Genomic DNA, 18,723 nt, shown 5'->3' with positions numbered 1-18,723 from the left:
CTTGAGAGACAGAGTGTGGGGGGTGGGGAGGATAGAGGGAGAGGGGAGACAGAATCTCAAGCCGACTCTGTGCTGAGTGTGATGCCCAATGCTGGTCTTGATCCCAAGACCCTGAATTCGTGACCTGAGTCCAGATCACGAGTCAGAAGCTTAAGCAACTCAGCCACCCAGGCGCCCTGGCAAAAGAACACTTTCGATATATTTCCAGGCAATGCAGGGAAGTGACTAGTGCAAGAGGGAAGACAGACATGGGGGACTGTGCATTTCCCTCACTTAACTGCCTAAAGAGATTTAGTTTCTAGTCTATGGGTCAGGGATGAAGAATACAGGCGAAGCTCAGCCATTTCCATGAGTTGGAGACAGCAAGATGGAAATTTGGAGAAGTCGATATGGCTGTGGTTTACAGTACAGAATACTGAGGAGAGCTGCACAGAGAAAGAGGACCTCAGAAAGCCATCTAGGATCACTTTTGAGTTTTCATAGAATTCCTCAATAGGGCACCTGTGTGAGGAACGTATGTGGTGTGGGGAAAATAATAGCCCAGGGGAAGCAGAGAGGAAAATGTCACTAGCCTTCACACACAACCAGGAAAAGTCTGTGCTACCAGCAGCAGGCAGAGTGGAAAACCTCGTAATTCGTGGGACATTGCAAAGAGAGCTCAGAATACCAACAGAACAATAGCAAAATATATTGAAGACTACTGTGATACCCCCTAACAAACCTTTGGAAAGCTAGTCTGGAAGGATAAAATAGTTCTCCAGGACCCTCACCATCAGAACAATCCTCAAGAGTATGTGTAGAAATATAAGCAATAGTTAATATCTAACCATTAAAATTCACAATACCTGCCTTCCAACCAAAGATTACCAGGATGCAAAGAAGGAGAAAAGTTCACCTCGTACTGAGGAGAAAGATTAAACAATAGAAACCTACCCAGAAATGAAAAAGAGGATGGAAGTATTGCACATGCACTTTCAAACAACAGTTAGAAAGAGGTTTTATATACGTAAGAATGTACACAAAGGATGAAGTGAAACAGAGATATAGAAAATATGAAAACAAGGAAAACCCAACTTCTGGAGCTGAAGAGTAGCACGTCTAAGATGAAAAATGTAGTAGATGGGCTTTCTTTCACGTTAGACACTACATAGCAAAAAGAGAGAGAGAGAGACAGAGAGAGAACTTGAATGCATGATCATAGCAGTTGTCCAGAATAAAGCAGAGAAAAGGAAGGGTGCAAACCACGCCGTGCACACAAACACTGGAGTAGGTGTGAGCTTTGTAGCAATTTCAAGTGGCCTGGTAGATAAGAAATTGGCTGAGGTACAGAAAAAAAAATGTTTGAAGAAGTAATGTCTGATTATTATCTGAATTGCATGAACCCTCTACACCCATAGATTCAAGAATTCAGGAATCCAGCCAACAAAACCCCCAAACATAAGGATCATGAAAAAACCCCTCCTTATCAACCTACATCCTAATAAAATTGCTTAAGACCAATGCTAAAGAAAAAAATCTAAAAAGCAGATGGAGATGAGTCCATTGCATTACCTGTCACGTCCCTAATTGTGTAGATGGTCTCTGTTTCTTTCTGGTCTGTGTTACTCTTGGAGTCTCTCTTCCCTTACAGGATCCCCCTTCCTATTTCTTGCAGGGTGGTTTAGCGGCCAAATCCTTTGAGTTTCTTTCTGTCCTGGAAGCTCTTTATCTCTGCTCCTATTCGGAATGACTCCTTGCTGGATAAAGTATTCTTGGCTGCATGTTTTTCTCATTTAGTACCCTGACTCGATCACGCCAGCCCTTTCTGGTGTGCCAGGTCTCTGTGGATAGGTATGTGGCTAGTCTAATGTGCTTACCCCTGTCGGTGAAGACCCTCTTGTCTCGAGCTGCTTTCAGGATTTTCTCTTTCTGTCTGAAATTGCAAACGTCACTAGTATATGTTAGGGTGTTCCTCTATTCTTATGGCCTTGGGGAAGAGTCCTCTCTACCTCTTGGACTTGAATGCCTGTTTCCCTCCCAGATTAGGGAAGTTCTCAGCTACGATCCACACAGATAGATCTTCTGTCCCTCTGTGTCTTCTCCCTCAGGGCCAGAAGTAATTCCAATATTGTTTCCTTTTGTGGCATCACTGATTTTTCGATTCCTCCACCCATGGTCCATTCGTTGGCTTTCTCTCTTTTCCTCAGCTTCCTTCCTTTCCATCAGCTTGTCTTTGGTGTCACTGACTCTGTCTTCTGCCTCATTGACCCTAGGCGTTAGAGCATCCACATCCAATGTAGACTGCATCTCAGTTAGAGCCTTTTGAATGTGGGCCTGATTCGATTTCATTTCTGCACTATGAGAGTCTCTCGTGTCATTTATCCTTTTTTCAAGCCCAGCTAGCAACTTTGTAACTGTCATCGTGAGTTCCAGCTCTGACATCTTACTTAAAACCGTATGCATTAGATCAGTGGCAGAGAGTGTTACCCCTGGCTCTTTCTTTTGCTGTGAATCCCTCCCTCTAGTCACTTTTCCCAGAGAAGAATGGATGGGGGAGAGAGAGATTGGGATCTCACAGGGTGGACAAAACTGGGTGATCCACTTGGTCCCAATTGTCTTTTGGTCTGTGTGTTGGAAGTCACTAAATCCCAAAATTGTAAAGAAAGCCAAACTCATATATATATAGCGAAAGGAATCCGAAAATGAGGAATATAGGAGCGCCTGGGTGGTACAGCGGTTAAGCGTCTGCCTTCGGCTCAGGGCGTGATCCCGGCAATCTGGGATCGAGCCCCACATCAGGCTCTTCTGCTATGAGCCTGCTTCTTCCTCTCCCACTCCCCCTGCTTGTGTTCCCTCTCTCGCTGGCTGTCTCTATCTCTGTCGAATTAATAAATAAAATGTATATAAAAAAAAAAGACTCTCTTTAAAAAAAAACAAGAAAACAAAAATGAAGAATATATGTATAAAATGTCCATGTAAAAAATGACAGTTCAGAAAAGATTGAAAAATGAAGAGTTGCTAAAATTAAAAAAAAAAGTAGTTGGAAAGGGAAAAAAAGAGGGAAAAAAATAAATGGAAAATTTTGAATGGAGAGAGAAATGAATCATGAGAAAAAGCCTCAAGCTCTAGGTGCTATTTTCCCCTAGCGCTGGAGTTTGGCCATCCTCTTTGGTCTGTAAACTTACTGTTCACTTGTTCTTTCACCTCGTTTTCGGGGGGCGGGGGCCTAGTGCGCTGATTCTCAGGTGTTTTTGCCTGGATGGGGATGCACTGCCCCTTGCCAGGGGGCCCGGTGGGGCTCAGGGTCAGCTGGTTGCTCTGTGTGCCTTGTGTTCCCAGAGGGCTTTCCCTGCCTCTTGAAAGGGTGAGAATAAAAACGGCCGCCCTCATCTGTAGGCGCAGAGCTGTGATGCTGTTGTGCACCAAGTTCTGTAGACTTCTGCGGTGCTCCCCACACCAAAGCTCCTTGGGGAAGGCGGAGGGTCACAGCGTTTCTGTCCTTTGCAGGGCTCCCAGGTGGAGAGCTTCCGATCAAGTGGACTCCCCGTCAACCGACTTTGTGCAAGGAGAGGGATCTCTCCCTTCTCCTCACTTGTGTCTGGAGCAGGAAGCGTAGGCACCGCTCTCACAACAACTGAACTGCAGGGTTATCAAGAATTGGGGCTGGCAGGGGCAGGGGGTCACTGCTGGAGGAGCCTGAGGGGTGTGGAGGGGCTATGCCCAGTGCCAAAGCTGTCGGTTGAGGCTCTGTCCATCCTGCAGCTTCCATGAGCACCCAGTGTGCTTTGGAAATGAGGAGGTTGTGGAATACAGGTGAGGTTCAGTGAGGGTGGAATCTGGAGCCGACGACCAGGAAAGAATTCTTGAGACGTCTTTGGTGCAAAATTGGTGGTTTATGACAGGACCCATGGCAGAAAGAGATGCTGCCCTGGCTTGTGAGGGGTGGCTGATGGTAGACTATGGGGTTGGGAGAAGGTAAGGAAAAAGGGAGGTTGAGATAATACTTGCATATGTGAAAGAAGACTCACAAGGTACAGAGGCCTTGCCATTGTCTCGGGAAGGTGGTTTTGCCCTCTAGCAAGGCATGAACATTAAGACGGTTGGGAACTTCCTGGAGGCTGCAGAGTATAAGGACATTTCGTTGTATCTACTTTCCCTTCAGGAAGCTAAGTTATTGATAGAAATGCTTGGTTCTTGTAAACTGCTAAGACATTGGGAAACTGAGGGAGACTTAAGTCTTGCAGGATTGTGGTGTCTATAGGTTAACTATTTCTTTGCCCTTTAGGGCAGCCAGGAGTGCCTGAGGAATGTCACGGACACCCCATGGTGGGGGTGTGTGTGGGGTGTCAATTCCGGCTTTGTCCTCAGCTAGCCTTCTCTTCCCTCCTCAGTAAAGGTCCCCCCTGTTCACAGAGGTTCAAGCAGTTCTTGCTGTTGCCACCTAGTGGACATATGGATGAACACATTCAGGTCATGTCTGTGACTCACTGACCTGAGCTGCCATGAGAGCTTGGTTCCTTCCTGGGAGGACAAGGCCCAAAAAGGATGGACCCGGAGCAAGCAGACAAGTGTGGCCTGGCCGACGCCCCTCTGCTGGCCTGGAAGCAGGACCCGGTTGCTCTACTTAGAAGCTGAGTTCTAGAGCAGGAGGGGCTGGAGTGGCTGGGGTGTGTCCCGGGATGGGGTCTGGATGAGGGGTGTTCCAGGACGGGTGTGTGTGTGTGTGTGTGTGTGTGTGTGTGTGTGTGTGTGTGTGTGTGGTGGGGCAGGGATGCTTGTGGAGGGAGGATCCGTGAGGGCGGTATGGAGAGGCTCTTCCCTGCTCCACGGGTCCCGCCCAGGTATCCTGATGGCCTCACTGTGGGCTTGTCTTCCTCATGATTTCAGGGTTCATCTCTAGTCTCCGGGGACCCTCCTTTCCCGAGCAAGGCTCCACGGAAAGAAAGAGAGTATAGATAGAGGACCCTGAAGCCAATACTCCCACAATGGGACTAAAGTGTGTTCCAGAAATTGTGCTTTTAGGAAACAGTCCTAAAGCAAAAGAGATTTAGGGCACATTGTACTCTTCACTTTAAGGATGAGACTCCAAGAATTGGAGATGTCTCAATTGTTCGGCAGGTGGTGCTGCTGAGTAAATGATGTGTAGCCCCTGAGAATGCAGAAGGGGACAGGAGGAGCAGTGCCTGTCCCCTGTGGGGACCTCAGGCCGCACAAGAGCCCAGCTGTGGAACCCTCCCTGCCCCACCCTATCCCACACACAGGCAAACCCCCTCCCCCCACACACTCACCCATACACTCCAAGGGAAAGGACTGGAAGAGGGCCGCCATGTGTTATGGGCTATCGTGATAGAAGGTAGAAGGAATGTGTCTTCCTTTCTTCATATTTACATCACTATTTTACTAACAAAACGTAATCTGGCTAAAACCTTAGAGAACTTTTTAATTACCTGATATGTTTGTAATAAAGAGGAAGATTTAATATGCAGTCTTAATATTTTTCTAATATGCACATTAGAATCATTGAAACCTGGCCTATCCAGGAAAATGAAAGATTTTGAAGGTGTCTCATGAACCCAGATATTTCTGGCTCTTGGGTCACACTTACAAAAGGGAAGCCTATCCCAGATCATGAAAACATTTCATTTTGGGGCTTCACATGCGCAGTATTGTATCAGGAATATTCCTTTGTAGTAAAATGGGGTTTTTTTGTTTGTTTGTTTGTTTCTGTTTTTGGTTTTGTTTGTTTTTGAAGAGAAAAAAACCTGAAAAAAAAATATGAATCACTCATAGGTTACGTAGCTAGATACAAAAAGGGCACACTGTCTGATCCCACACACATGAAAACCCAGAAGAAGCAACTCACAGAGGCGGAGAGGGGAGCCGTGGCTGCAGGGACTGGGCTGAGGGAATGAACAGTATCTGACGAGTGGCACGGGAGTCTCTGGGAGGGAAATACTGTAGAAGGACAAGGCTGTGAAACACTCTGTACCTAATGACACCTGGAAGTACAATGTAAAAGGATCAGAGTAAAATTCCATGAAAACTCAATTTATCCTTTATTTATAGACCAGAATATATTAAGCAATGAAATAGGTGCATGAACAACGCAAAAATTAGAAACACTGGAAGGACAGGGGAGGGGAAGCCATCCTTTGGGGATTCAGCGAGCAGGAACTGCTGCTCCGGGGCCGAGGCCGGTTGCTCCACTGAGAGAGGTGGTTGCTGGAGCCTGCTCGGGCTCCTGGCTTTCCAAAGCTGCAGGTGACTCTTCTAGCTCCTGACAGAGAGTCAGAGCTGTGAGTATATCCTCCGCTGGCTCTGACATGGCATGTGGCCTAAGGGGCTCTTCAGGGACCTCCATAGCTAGGACTGGAGCCTGCTTTGGCTCTGGGGCTGCCAAGGGCACAGGTGGCTCTTGGAGCTTCTGACAGGGACTTAGAGCTGTGAGTCTGTCCTGCGCCGACTCCGACAGGGCAGGTGGCATCAGGGGCCCTTCAGGGACCTCTCTAGCTAGTGCTGGGGCCTGCTCTGGCTCCTGGCTTTCCAAAGGCGCAGGTGACTCTTGCACATCCTCACGGTGGATCAGAGCTCTGACCACCAGCTGCACTGGGCCCGACACGGCAGGTGACGTCCCTGCTCTTTTGAGTTGCTGAGCTCCAGCAGCAGTGATGGGGTTTTCCAGCTCAGGCTCTGAAGCTGCAGCAGGCAGCACAGTGGGAGCTGGGACTAGCTTTCGGCACGGTTCCGGATCTCGCTCTGGGGCCGCTGCTGTGGCTCCAAGAAGAGAAAGTGTGGTCATGATGATTGTCTTTCCATGTCCCTTCCAAATGAAGGCAACTTTGCCCACCACTCAATATTGTCTGAGTCTAAGAACCCGTCCCTGGGTGGTCTCCCCATATTGTAGCCCATGGGGACAGTGATCTGAGACCACTCCTTGCTCCCAGCCACACTGCAGTCTGCGGAGGCTTGCTCTGTGTGGCCCATTCTCTCCCCTCCACAGGCCTCCATCAGTCACCCCCAGTCCTCCTCACCCCCAGCCTCTGGCCCAGCGGGCTCGAGATGTCGCAGCCGAGAGAGGAGGAGCCAGGCACGTTGCTCCAGGTCTGAGCCTGGCACATTGAGCCTTGCGTACGCCAGTAGTGTCTTTAGGCAGGGAAATTCTGGGGGCTGGAAGAAATCTTCAGGGTAGTGGCCCAGCCAGGTGCCCAGGATGGAGGAGATGGCCCTGGGGACAGACAGGTGGGCAGAGGAGTCAGAGGATGGGGCACCTCCCACACGGATGCCCCAGGGAACCCCTGTGGGAACCTGGGCCCCTGGGTCCCCGGCTCCTGGCTGTCAGAGCCCATTCCTACTCCATGTCCACCTGTGATGTGGCAGTCCTGCCTGAGGCAGACCTGGTCACTGAGGAGGGGCTGGCCCAAAGCCTCTGTGAGTGGGAGCCCTTGACCCCTGGTGTGACCATTTCTGTCCTCGTCGTGGAAACTGGACGCCCTGCTCAGTCTCCCGGCCCACTTGCCGCGTGACTTCCACTGCACGTGGGCAGGGAGGGGTGGCGTGTCTGGCGTGGTCATTGCCCTCAGTGCACACTAGTGCTCTGTGTCTATCCAACCAAGGAGGGAGCAAAGGGACTCTGTCCCATCCCTGGCCTTCCCAGGACCCTCCCGATACCTCCCACTTCCCCTCCTGTGCCTACGTGCTGCCTCGTTCAGTAGGTGCCAGGAGAGGGTGTCCTTCCGTGGACACCAATCTCCCACTGGGTGGGGGACGTCCAGTCCCCGAGCCCTCCCTGGGTCTCCTCTGAGTACCTGCTGAGCACCCAGTGTCGACGTTCCACCAGATGTGTGGAAGCCATGCCCTTTGTTCTGGGTCCCAGGATTGGGGTAGAGACAGGGCTGGGAGGCGGCGGTGATGGGGAATGACACTGTTAGGGGCTGAGGCTGCCCTCCAGCCCCCTCTGCTCTCCCACAGTGCCCACACCCCACCCAGGGCTCTCCAGGACCCCTTTCCTCTTCTGCAGAAGAAGCCCTGAGACCTGGACCCTCCAACAGGAATTGCAGATGTGTGGGATGAGGGTCCAGCAGCCCCCAGATCACAGTCCCGTCGCTGCCCTCTCAAAGAAGGAAGGGCCCTGTGCATTAGCCAAAGCTCACTCACATGCCCCGCTGCTCCTGGGCTCCGCCGATCTCGTCCCAGGAAGAGAGGACGCATCCGTAGCTAGAGGAGGCCGGAGGGGTGGTGGGGGGATCGCATGAAATGTCCTGTGAACCCTCCCTCTCATCATATCTAGTGTCACTGTCTGACTGCCGACTAGAATGGAGCCCTGGGGTGCTCCCGGGTGCTGTCTGCTGTGTGCGTGGGATCACAGTCAGCGCCCAGGGAAGCGTCTGCAGGTCTGCACCTAGAAGGGCATCCATCCTTTATGCTCGATGAATGGCAGGGCCCCCACCAGCCCCATCCCAGAGAGCTGAGTGGGCCTGGGGCCCCCTGCTCATCCCCGGGCATGCCTGCTCTGGTCTCACCCAGGACACAGAGCCCAGATGGAGTGTCAGATGTCCTTTTCCAAGGGGAAAAGAGCCCAGCTCAAGACCGTGGTGACGGTGAGGGCTGAGGCAGAGGCTTCTTCATGGGGAGCGGGACGATGGTCCACGAGCACGACCACAGCCCCTGTAGCGGACCTTTCCACAGGGCCAGGCACCCAGGTGTCCTTAGCCTACAGGACCCCACTGAGTCCCTGTAATAACTCTGCCCCAGTCCGAGGAGCCAACTGAGGCTCCGGGAAGTTGGGTGGCATTCCCCAGACTCCCAAGCACGAGGTGGGCAAATCCCACTGGGCTGTGGAGGGGCAGGGTGCTCACCTTGTCAACAGCTGGTCCAGCACCTCCTGGGTGGTAGCAAAAGCTCTGTATGTGGCCAGGAACGTGGAGACGTAGCTGAGGTCTCTGGCTAGGAAGGCGGGCAGCAGGTGTTCTACTCGCTTCTTCAGCAGCTCTGCCCGTTGGGGCCACACCACGCAGGTCCCATTGCTCTTCCCGGTTGAGGCCTTTCTAGCCTGAGGTGGGACAGGGGAGACATGCGGTCTTCACTGCAGTCACCAGGAGGGTTGGGGGTTGGAGCCCAGAGCAAACCCCCAGGCTCTCGGTGACGTAGGCAAAGAGGTGGGACAGGAGGGCCCACAGTAGACAAAAGGAGCAAGGTGCCTGGCTGGTTCCGTGGGTTCGGGGTCCGCCTCTTGGTTTCGGCTGAGGTCATGATGCGCGCGTCCTGAGATCGAGTCCATCCTCAGGCTTCGCACTTAGGGCGGGGTCTGCTTGAGGATCCTGTCTCTGCCTCTGTGTCTCCCACCCCCGTCTCTGTCTCTGTCTCTATCTCTGTCTGTGTCTCAAAAAAAATACCTCATGCAATCCTTTTAGGGAAAAGGGAGAATGGCAACAATAGGAGGATGTGAGGTGGGGGGTGTGTGAATGGACGTTGGTATCTCAGGTCAGATCGTTAGCTGAGTATTGACAGCCTCTCCCTGCACTAAGGGCATCGTCCCTGTGATTTCTGACGATGTATCCCACGCTTGAGAACACAGAGACTGTTTCATGGGTGGGGGTGCTCAGCATTTTAGGGTACGTAGGATGTTCCGTGCAGCACTGTGAGGTGGCAACAGAAGGGAATCACATGAACGTCCTGCATCTGTGAAGGGCTCAATGGCTGCGGTAACTGATGGGCCTTCTGGAATGTTGTGCAGCACAAGGAGGCGCCTGCTCCGGACACTGGAGGGGCCCCAGGGATGTGCTCCTTTACAACCAAAGGGCAGAGCAATAGGCATAGTACCGTGAGCCCCATGCCCCTTTGGGGAAAAGTCTCCCAACTCACCAGGATCTCGAGCAAGGGATGAGAGGTGGTTTAAGGTCGCTTTTCTGATATTCGTACAGATATGTGGATAGGGACTGTGCATCGGGCCAAGGCCGTGGCAGGGCCCTGAGGGCTGGTTTGGGGAGGGGATGGGGATCCGGGTTCACATGGGAGCAGGAGTCTAGGACGGAGCCCCGAGGAGCCCAGAGGCTGGTTTCTGGGATCTGGGTCCCTTTGTGCCGCATCGGTGCCCTGGGTGCTGGGTCCCTCCGGCACCTCCACTCACCCTGAGCCAGCGCTGGACTTTGTTGGCAGTAGGGGACTCCTTCCTGTCCTTCAAGGAGGTGGGGCAGGGGATCCCATCGTTCAGCTCCTGCCCCGTCTCCTGTGTGGAGCTCTGTAAAGACAGTGCCCGGCAGCCAGGCGGGAGGCCTCAGAGGTCTGTCTGGCTGCCTTGGCTGGTCCTCAGCCCCAGGGGACTCCCTTCCAGACACACCACACCCCAGGATGCACGCAGCTCCACCATGGAGAGAAAAGTGACACAGCTCGAGGGCCTTGGATTCACTCTGGCCCTGGTGAGAGGCACCTCGGGAATCCTCTTTCCACCCTGCCCCCCCCACCCCCCCGTGGCATCGGTGTGAACATGAAGGCATCACCAGGGTATCCACTGCCCTGCAACCTCCTCCAGCCCAGGGCGGGACCTCCCCCACATACCCCTCTTTCCCTGAAACTGGGGGAATGGGGCTGCCCAGGGATGGCTCGGAGAGGTGGCCTGGCCTGGCCTAGGTCGCTCGGTATTACCTTCCGGCACCTCCTGGCAAAGGCCCTGAGGTGTCGGGGGCGCGGGTTGAGCCAGTGTCTGCAGCATGTGAAACGTCCCTCACCCCGGGGATTCTGGAAGCCAGAGCCCCGGAAAATGGGCACGCAGCAAGAGAACATCTTTCACTATCGAATGTCTCCGGCCAAGTGAGCCTGATACGGGACCGCACTAGAATGTGGGTGCCTGGTGACCGGGGTTCCGAGTTCCGTTGGGGTCGGTTATCAGGGAAGTGACTTCACTTCCTGGGATCCCCTCCCTGAGTCCACACCTGGACTAGCACCTGCACAGACAGTGCTCTGGGCTGCCGACTGCTCATCCCCTTTCTGCATGCCATGCCAAATGTGTACCCAGTGACACCAACACAACCCTCTCCACAGGCCCCAGGGAAGGTCTGGGTGCAGCCAGGGCCCCAGCTTGGAAACACCCCTGGGCTCTGATGCAACTCTCCATCTTCCCTGTTTTGGACCCCGGAGAAGCCGTTGTGCCTGTCAGGGATGGTCTGTGTCTTGCCTGTGCGATAGGGATTATTCCAGCGTGTACTTCTTGCAGAAGTCCACAGGCATAGGTGGGATACCATCTAAGAAATTGGGGGAGTGGTGTCGCACGTAGGGAATACCTGCCACCACATTTTCTTCCTTTCTCACCTTCTCTGAGTCTGTAGCTCCTCCGATCCCACCCACAGTCCCTAGTGTTGTGTGTGTGTCTGTGCACATGTGTGTGCCCCAGTACTCCTATTGTGCAGGCCCAGTCCCACCTAGGGGTGGATGGGAAATAGCTTTCCCAGGTCTTAGGCTTTCTAATTTCCAAGGCAAACCCTGCAGAAGCTATTGGAGCCTTGGCTCAGAGGGGCTGAGCCCACCCTTACTCCTAGACGCTGCCAGTCGTGTGTCACGAGCCATCCCTCCTTTCCTCTGGGTGTCATGTGGGCAGGGGTGCCGTCAGTGGGTTGCCCTGGCCTGGGCTCCTCCTCAGACAGGTACGTGCTGGGATGCCTCCTGCCTGGGATGTCGATGCTTCTTCCCACCCCCATACCATCTCCAGGTCTACAGCCAGTTCCAGAACACCACCTCTTCCCGAGCTCCCAGTGAGTAGCTAGGTTCAGCCATGGCCCCACCTTTGAGGACACTCGGAGAGCTGGGTTCAGGCCTGGTTCTGCCTTCTTACCAGTCTGTGATTCTGGGCAAGCCACGGACCCTGCTAGGGTCTTCCCCTTGTTGCAGAGGCCGTCTCTTACGTAACTGACTTTATTTTCGTTGAAAGATTTTCTGTGTTGGCTTGAGAGACAGAGTGTGGGGGGTGGGGAGGATAGAGGGAGAGGGGAGACAGAATCTCAAGCCGACTCTGTGCTGAGTGTGATGCCCAATGCTGGTCTTGATCCCAAGACCCTGAATTCGTGACCTGAGTCCAGATCACGAGTCAGAAGCTTAAGCAACTGAGCCACCCAGGCGCCCTGGCAAAAGAACACTTTCGATATATTTCCAGGCAATGCAGGGAAGTGACTAGTGCAAGAGGGAAGACAGACATGGGGGACTGTGCATTTCCCTCACTTAACTGCCTAAAGAGATTTAGTTTCTAGTCTATGGGTCAGGGATGAAGAATACAGGCGAAGCTCAGCCATTTCCATGAGTTGGAGACAGCAAGATGGAAATTTGGAGAAGTCGATATGGCTGTGGTTTACAGTACAGAATACTGAGGAGAGCTGCACAGAGAAAGAGGACCTCAGAAAGCCATCTAGGATCACTTTTGAGTTTTCATAGAATTCCTCAATAGGGCACCTGTGTGAGGAACGTATGTGGTGTGGGGAAAATAATAGCCCAGGGGAAGCAGAGAGGAAAATGTCACTAGCCTTCACACACAACCAGGAAAAGTCTGTGCTACCAGCAGCAGGCAGAGTGGAAAACCTCGTAATTCGTGGGACATTGCAAAGAGAGCTCAGAATACCAACAGAACAATAGCAAAATATATTGAAGACTACTGTGATACCCCCTAACAAACCTTTGGAAAGCTAGTCTGGAAGGATAAAATAGTTCTCCAGGACCCTCACCATCAGAACAATCCTCAAGAGTATGTGTAGAAATATAAGCAATAGTTAATATCTAACCATTAAAATTCACAATACCTGCCTTCCAACCAAAGATTACCAGGATGCAAAGAAGGAGAAAAGTTCACCTCGTACTGAGGAGAAAGATTAAACAATAGAAACCTACCCAGAAATGAAAAAGAGGATGGAAGTATTGCACATGCACTTTCAAACAACAGTTAGAAAGAGGTTTTATATACGTAAGAATGTACACAAAGGATGAAGTGAAACAGAGATATAGAAAATATGAAAACAAGGAAAACCCAACTTCTGGAGCTGAAGAGTAGCACGTCTAAGATGAAAAATGTAGTAGATGGGCTTTCTTTCACGTTAGACACTACATAGCAAAAAGAGAGAGAGAGAGAGACCGAGAACTTGAATGCATGATCATAGCAGTTGTCCAGAATAAAGCAGAGAAAAGGAAGGGTGCAAACCACGCCGTGCACACAAACACTAGAGTAGGTGTGAGCTTTGTAGCAATTTCAAGTGGCCTGGTAGATAAGAAATTGGCTGAGGTACAGAAAAAAAAAATGTTTGAAGAAGTAATGTCTGATTATTATCTGAATTGCATGAACCCTCTACACCCATAGATTCAAGAATTCAGGAATCCAGCCAACAAAACCCCCAAACATAAGGATCATGAAAAAACCCCTCCTTATCAACCTACATCCTAATAAAATTGCTTAAGACCAATGCTAAAGAAAAAAATCTAAAAAGCAGATGGAGATGAGTCCATTGCATTACCTGTCACGTCCCTAATTGTGTAGATGGTCTCTGTTTCTTTCTGGTCTGTGTTACTCTTGGAGTCTCTCTTCCCTTACAGGATCCCCCTTCCTATTTCTTGCAGGGTGGTTTAGCGGCCAAATCCTTTGAGTTTCTTTCTGTCCTGGAAGCTCTTTATCTCTGCTCCTATTCGGAATGACTCCTTGCTGGATAAAGTATTCTTGGCTGCATGTTTTTCTCATTTAGTACCCTGACTCGATCACGCCAGCCCTTTCTGGTGTGCCAGGTCTCTGTGGATAGGTATGTGGCTAGTCTAATGTGCTTACCCCTGTCGGTGAAGACCCTCTTGTCTCGAGCTGCTTTCAGGATTTTCTCTTTCTGTCTGAAATTGCAAACGTCACTAGTATATGTTAGGGTGTTCCTCTATTCTTATGGCCTTGGGGAAGAGTCCTCTCTACCTCTTGGACTTGAATGCCTGTTTCCCTCCCAGATTAGGGAAGTTCTCAGCTACGATCCACACAGATAGATCTTCTGTCCCTCTGTGTCTTCTCCCTCAGGGCCAGAAGTAATTCCAATATTGTTTCCTTTTGTGGCATCACTGATTTTTCGATTCCTCCACCCATGGTCCATTCGTTGGCTTTCTCTCTTTTCCTCAGCTTCCTTCCTTTCCATCAGCTTGTCTTTGGTGTCACTGACTCTGTCTTCTGCCTCATTGACCCTAGGCGTTAGAGCATCCACATCCAATGTAGACTGCATCTCAGTTAGAGCCTTTTGAATGTGGGCCTGATTCGATTTCATTTCTGCACTATGAGAGTCTCTCGTGTCATTTATCCTTTTTTCAAGCCCAGCTAGCAACTTTGTAACTGTCATCCTGAGTTCCAGCTCTGACATCTTACTTAAAACCGTATGCATTAGATCAGTGGCAGAGTGTTACCCCTGGCTCTTTCTTTTGCTGTGAATCCCTCCCTCTAGTCACTTTTCCCAGAGAAGAATGGATGGGGGAGAGAGAGATTGGGATCTCACAGGGTGGACAAAACTGGGTGATCCACTTGGTCCCGATTGTCTTTTGGTCTGTGTGTTGGAAGTCACTAAATCCCAAAATTGTAAAGAAAGCCAAACTCATATATATATAGCGAAAGGAATCCGAAAATGAGGAATATAGGAGCGCCTGGGTGGCACAGCGGTTAAGCGTCTGCCTTCGGCTCAGGGCGTGATCCCGGCAATCTGGGATCGAGCCCCACATCAGGCTCTTCTGCTATGAACCTGCTTCTTCCTCTCCCACTCCCCCTGCTTGTGTTCCCTCTCTCGCTGGCTGTCTCTATCTCTGTCGAATTAATAAATAAAATGTATATATAAAAAAAAAGACTCTCTTTAAAAAAAAACAAGAAAACAAAAATGAAGAATATATGTATAAAATGTCCATGTAAAAAATGACAGTTCAGAAAAGATTGAAAAATGAAGAGTTGCTAAAATTAAAAAAAAAGTAGTTGGAAAGGGAAAAAAAGAGGGAAAAAAATAAATGGAAAATTTTGAATGGAGAGAGAAATGAATCATGAGAAAAAGCCTCAAGCTCTAGGTGCTATTTTCCCCTAGCGCTGGAGTTTGGCCATTCTCTTTGGTCTGTAAACTTGCTGTTCACTTGTTCTTTCACCTCGTTTTCGGGGGGCGGGGGCCTAGTGCGCTGATTCTCAGGTGTTTTTGCCTGGACGGGGATGCACTGCCCCTTGCCAGGGGGCCCGGTGGGGCTCAGGGTCAGCTGGTTGCTCTGTGTGCCTTGTGTTCCCAGAGGGCTTTCCCTGCCTCTTGAAAGGGTGAGAATAAAAATGGCCGCCCTCATCTGTAGGCGCAGAGGTGTGATGCTGTTGTTCACCAAGTTCTGTAGACTTCTGCGGTGCTCCCCACACCAAAGCTCCTTGGGGAAGGCGGAGGGTCACAGCGTTTCTGTCCTTTGCAGGGCTCCCAGGTGGAGAGCTTCCGATCAAGTGGACTCCCCGTCAACCGACTTTGTGCAAGGAGAGGGATCTCTCTCTTCTCCTCACTTGTGTCTGGAGCAGGAAGCGTAGGCACCGCTCTCACAACAACTGAACTGCAGGGTTATCAAGAATTGGGGCTGGCAGGGGCAGGGGGTCACTGCTGGAGGAGCCTGAGGGGTGTGGAGGGGCTATGCCCAGTGCCAAAGCTGCCGGTTGAGGCTCTGTCCATCTTGCAGCTTCCATGAGCACCCAGTGTGCTTTGGAAATGAGGAGGTTGTGGAATACAGGTGAGGTTCAGTGGGGGTGGAATCTGGAGCCGACGACCAGGAAAGAATTCTTGAGACGTCTTTGGTGCAAAATTGGTGGTTTATGACAGGACCCATGGCAGAAAGAGATGCTGCCCTGGCTTGTGAGGGGTGGCTGATGGTAGACTATGGGGTTGGGAGAAGGTAAGGAAAAAGGGAGGTTGAGATAATACTTGCATATGTGAAAGAAGACTCACAAGGTACAGAGGCCTTGCCATTGTCTCGGGAAGGTGGTTTTGCCCTCTAGCAAGGCATGAACATTAAGACGGTTGGGAACTTCCTGGAGGCTGCAGAGTATAAGGACATTTCATTGTATCTACTTTCCCTTCAGGAAGCTAAGTTATTGATAGAAATGCTTGGTTCTTGTAAACTGCTAAGACATTGGGAAACTGAGGGAGACTTAAGTCTTGCAGGATTGTGGTGTCTATAGGTTAACTATTTCTTTGCCCTTTAGGGCAGCCAGGAGTGCCTGAGGAATGTCACGTACACCCCATGGTGGGTGTGTGTCAATTCCGGCTTTGTCCTCAGCTAGCCTTCTCTTCCCTCCTCAGTAAAGGTCCCCCCTGTTCACAGAGGTTCAAGCAGTTCTTGCTGTTGCCACCTAGTGGACATATGGATGAACACATTCAGGTCATGTCTGTGACTCACTGACCTGAGCTGCCATGAGAGCTTGGTTCCTTCCTGGGAGGACAAGGCCCAAAAAGGATGGACCCGGAGCAAGCAGACAAGTGTGGCCTGGCCGACGCCCCTCTGCTGGCCTGGAAGCAGGACCCGGTTGCTCTACTTAGAAGCTGAGTTCTAGAGCAGGAGGGGCTGGAGTGGCTGGGGTGTGTCCCGGGATGGGGTCTGGATGAGGGGTGTTCCAGGACGGGTGTGTGTGTGTGTGTGTGTGTGTGTGTGTGTGTGTGTGTGTGGTGGGGCAGGGATGCTTGTGGAGGGAGGATCCGTGAGGGCGGTATGGAGAGGCTCTTCCCTGCTCCACGGGTCCCGCCCAGGTAGCCTGATGGCCTCACTGTGGGCTTGTCTTCCTCATGATTTCAGGGTTCATCTCTAGTCTCCGGGGACCCTCCTTTCCCGAGCAAGGCTCCACGGAAAGAAAGAGAGTATAGGTAGAGGACCCTGAAGCCAATACTCCCACAATGGGACTAAAGTGTGTTCCAGAAATTGTGCTTTTAGGAAACAGTCCTAAAGCAAAAGAGATTTAGGGCACATTGTACTCTTCACTTTAAGGATGAGACTCCAAGAATTGGAGATGTCTCAATTGTTCGGCAGGTGGTGCTGCTGAGTAAATGATGTGTAGCCCCTGAGAATGCAGAAGGGGACAGGAGGAGCAGTGCCTGTCCCCTGTGGGGACCTCAGGCCGCACAAGAGCCCAGCTGTGGAACCCTCCCTGCCCCACCCTATCCCACACACAGGCAAACCCCCTCCCCCCACACACTCACCCATACACTCCAAGGGAAAGGACTGGAAGAGGGCCGCCATGTGTTATGGGCTATCGTGATAGAAGGTAGAAGGAATGTGTCTTCCTTTCTTCATATTTACATCACTATTTTACTAACAAAATGTAATCTGGCTAAAACCTTAGAGAACTTTTTAATTACCTGATATGTTTGTAATAAAGAGGAAGATTTAATATGCAGTCTTAATATTTTTCTAATATGCACATTAGAATCATTGAAACCTGGCCTATCCAGGAAAATGAAAGATTTTGAAGGTGTCTCATGAACCCAGATATTTCTGGCTCTTGGGTCACACTTACAAAAGGGAAGCCTATCCCAGATCATGAAAACATTTCATTTTGGGGCTTCACATGCGCAGTATTGTATCAGGAATATTCCTTTGTAGTAAAATGGGTTTTTTTTTTTTGTTTGTTTGTTTCTGTTTTTGGTTTTGTTTTTTAAGAGAAAAAAACCTGAAAAAAAAATATGAATCACTCATAGGTTACGTAGCTAGATACAAAAAGGGCACACTGTCTGATCCCACACACATGAAAACCCAGAAGAAGCAACTCACAGAGGCGGAGAGGGGAGCCGTGGCTGCAGGGACTGGGCTGAGGGAATGAACAGTATCTGACGAGTGGCACGGGAGTCTCTGGGAGGGAAATACTGTAGAAGGACAAGGCTGTGAAACACTCTGTACCTAATGACACCTGGAAGTACAATGTAAAAGGATCAGAGTAAAATTCCATGAAAACTCAATTTGTCCTTTATTTATAGACCAGAATATATTAAGCAATGAAATAGGTGCATGAACAACGCAAAAATTAGAAACACTGGAAGGACAGGGGAGGGGAAGCCATCCTTTGGGGATTCAGCGAGCAGGAACTGCTGCTCCGGGGCCGAGGCCGGTTGCTCCACTGAGAGAGGTGGTTGCTGGAGCCTGCTCGGGCTCCTGGCTTTCCAAAGCTGCAGGTGACTCTTCTAGCTCCTGACAGAGAGTCAGAGCTGTGAGTATATCCTCCGCTGGCTCTGACATGGCATGTGGCCTAAGGGGCTCTTCAGGGACCTCCATAGCTAGGACTGGAGCCTGCTTTGGCTCTGGGGCTGCCAAGGGCACAGGTGGCTCTTGGAGCTTCTGACAGGGACTTAGAGCTGTGAGTCTGTCCTGCGCCGACTCCGACAGGGCAGGTGGCATCAGGGGCCCTTCAGGGACCTCTCTAGCTAGTGCTGGGGCCTGCTCTGGCTCCTGGCTTTCCAAAGGCGCAGGTGACTCTTGCACATCCTCACGGTGGATCAGAGCTCTGACCACCAGCTGCACTGGGCCCGACACGGCAGGTGACGTCCCTGCTCTTTTGAGTTGCTGAGCTCCAGCAGCAGTGATGGGGTTTTCCAGCTCAGGCTCTGAAGCTGCAGCAGGCAGCACAGTGGGAGCTGGGACTAGCTTTCGGCACGGTTCCGGATCTCGCTCTGGGGCCGCTGCTGTGGCTCCAAGAAGAGAAAGTGTGGTCATCATGATTGTCTTTCCATGTCCCTTCCAAATGAAGGCAACTTTGCCCACCACTCA

The sequence above is a fragment of the Ursus americanus genome, chromosome 27 (assembly GCF_024610735.1).
Source record: "Ursus americanus isolate L20-20 chromosome 27, mUrsAme1.1.p, whole genome shotgun sequence".
In the NCBI taxonomy this organism is placed as follows: Eukaryota; Metazoa; Chordata; class Mammalia; order Carnivora; family Ursidae; genus Ursus; species Ursus americanus.
Note: the sequence above shows the minus strand (reverse complement) of the source record.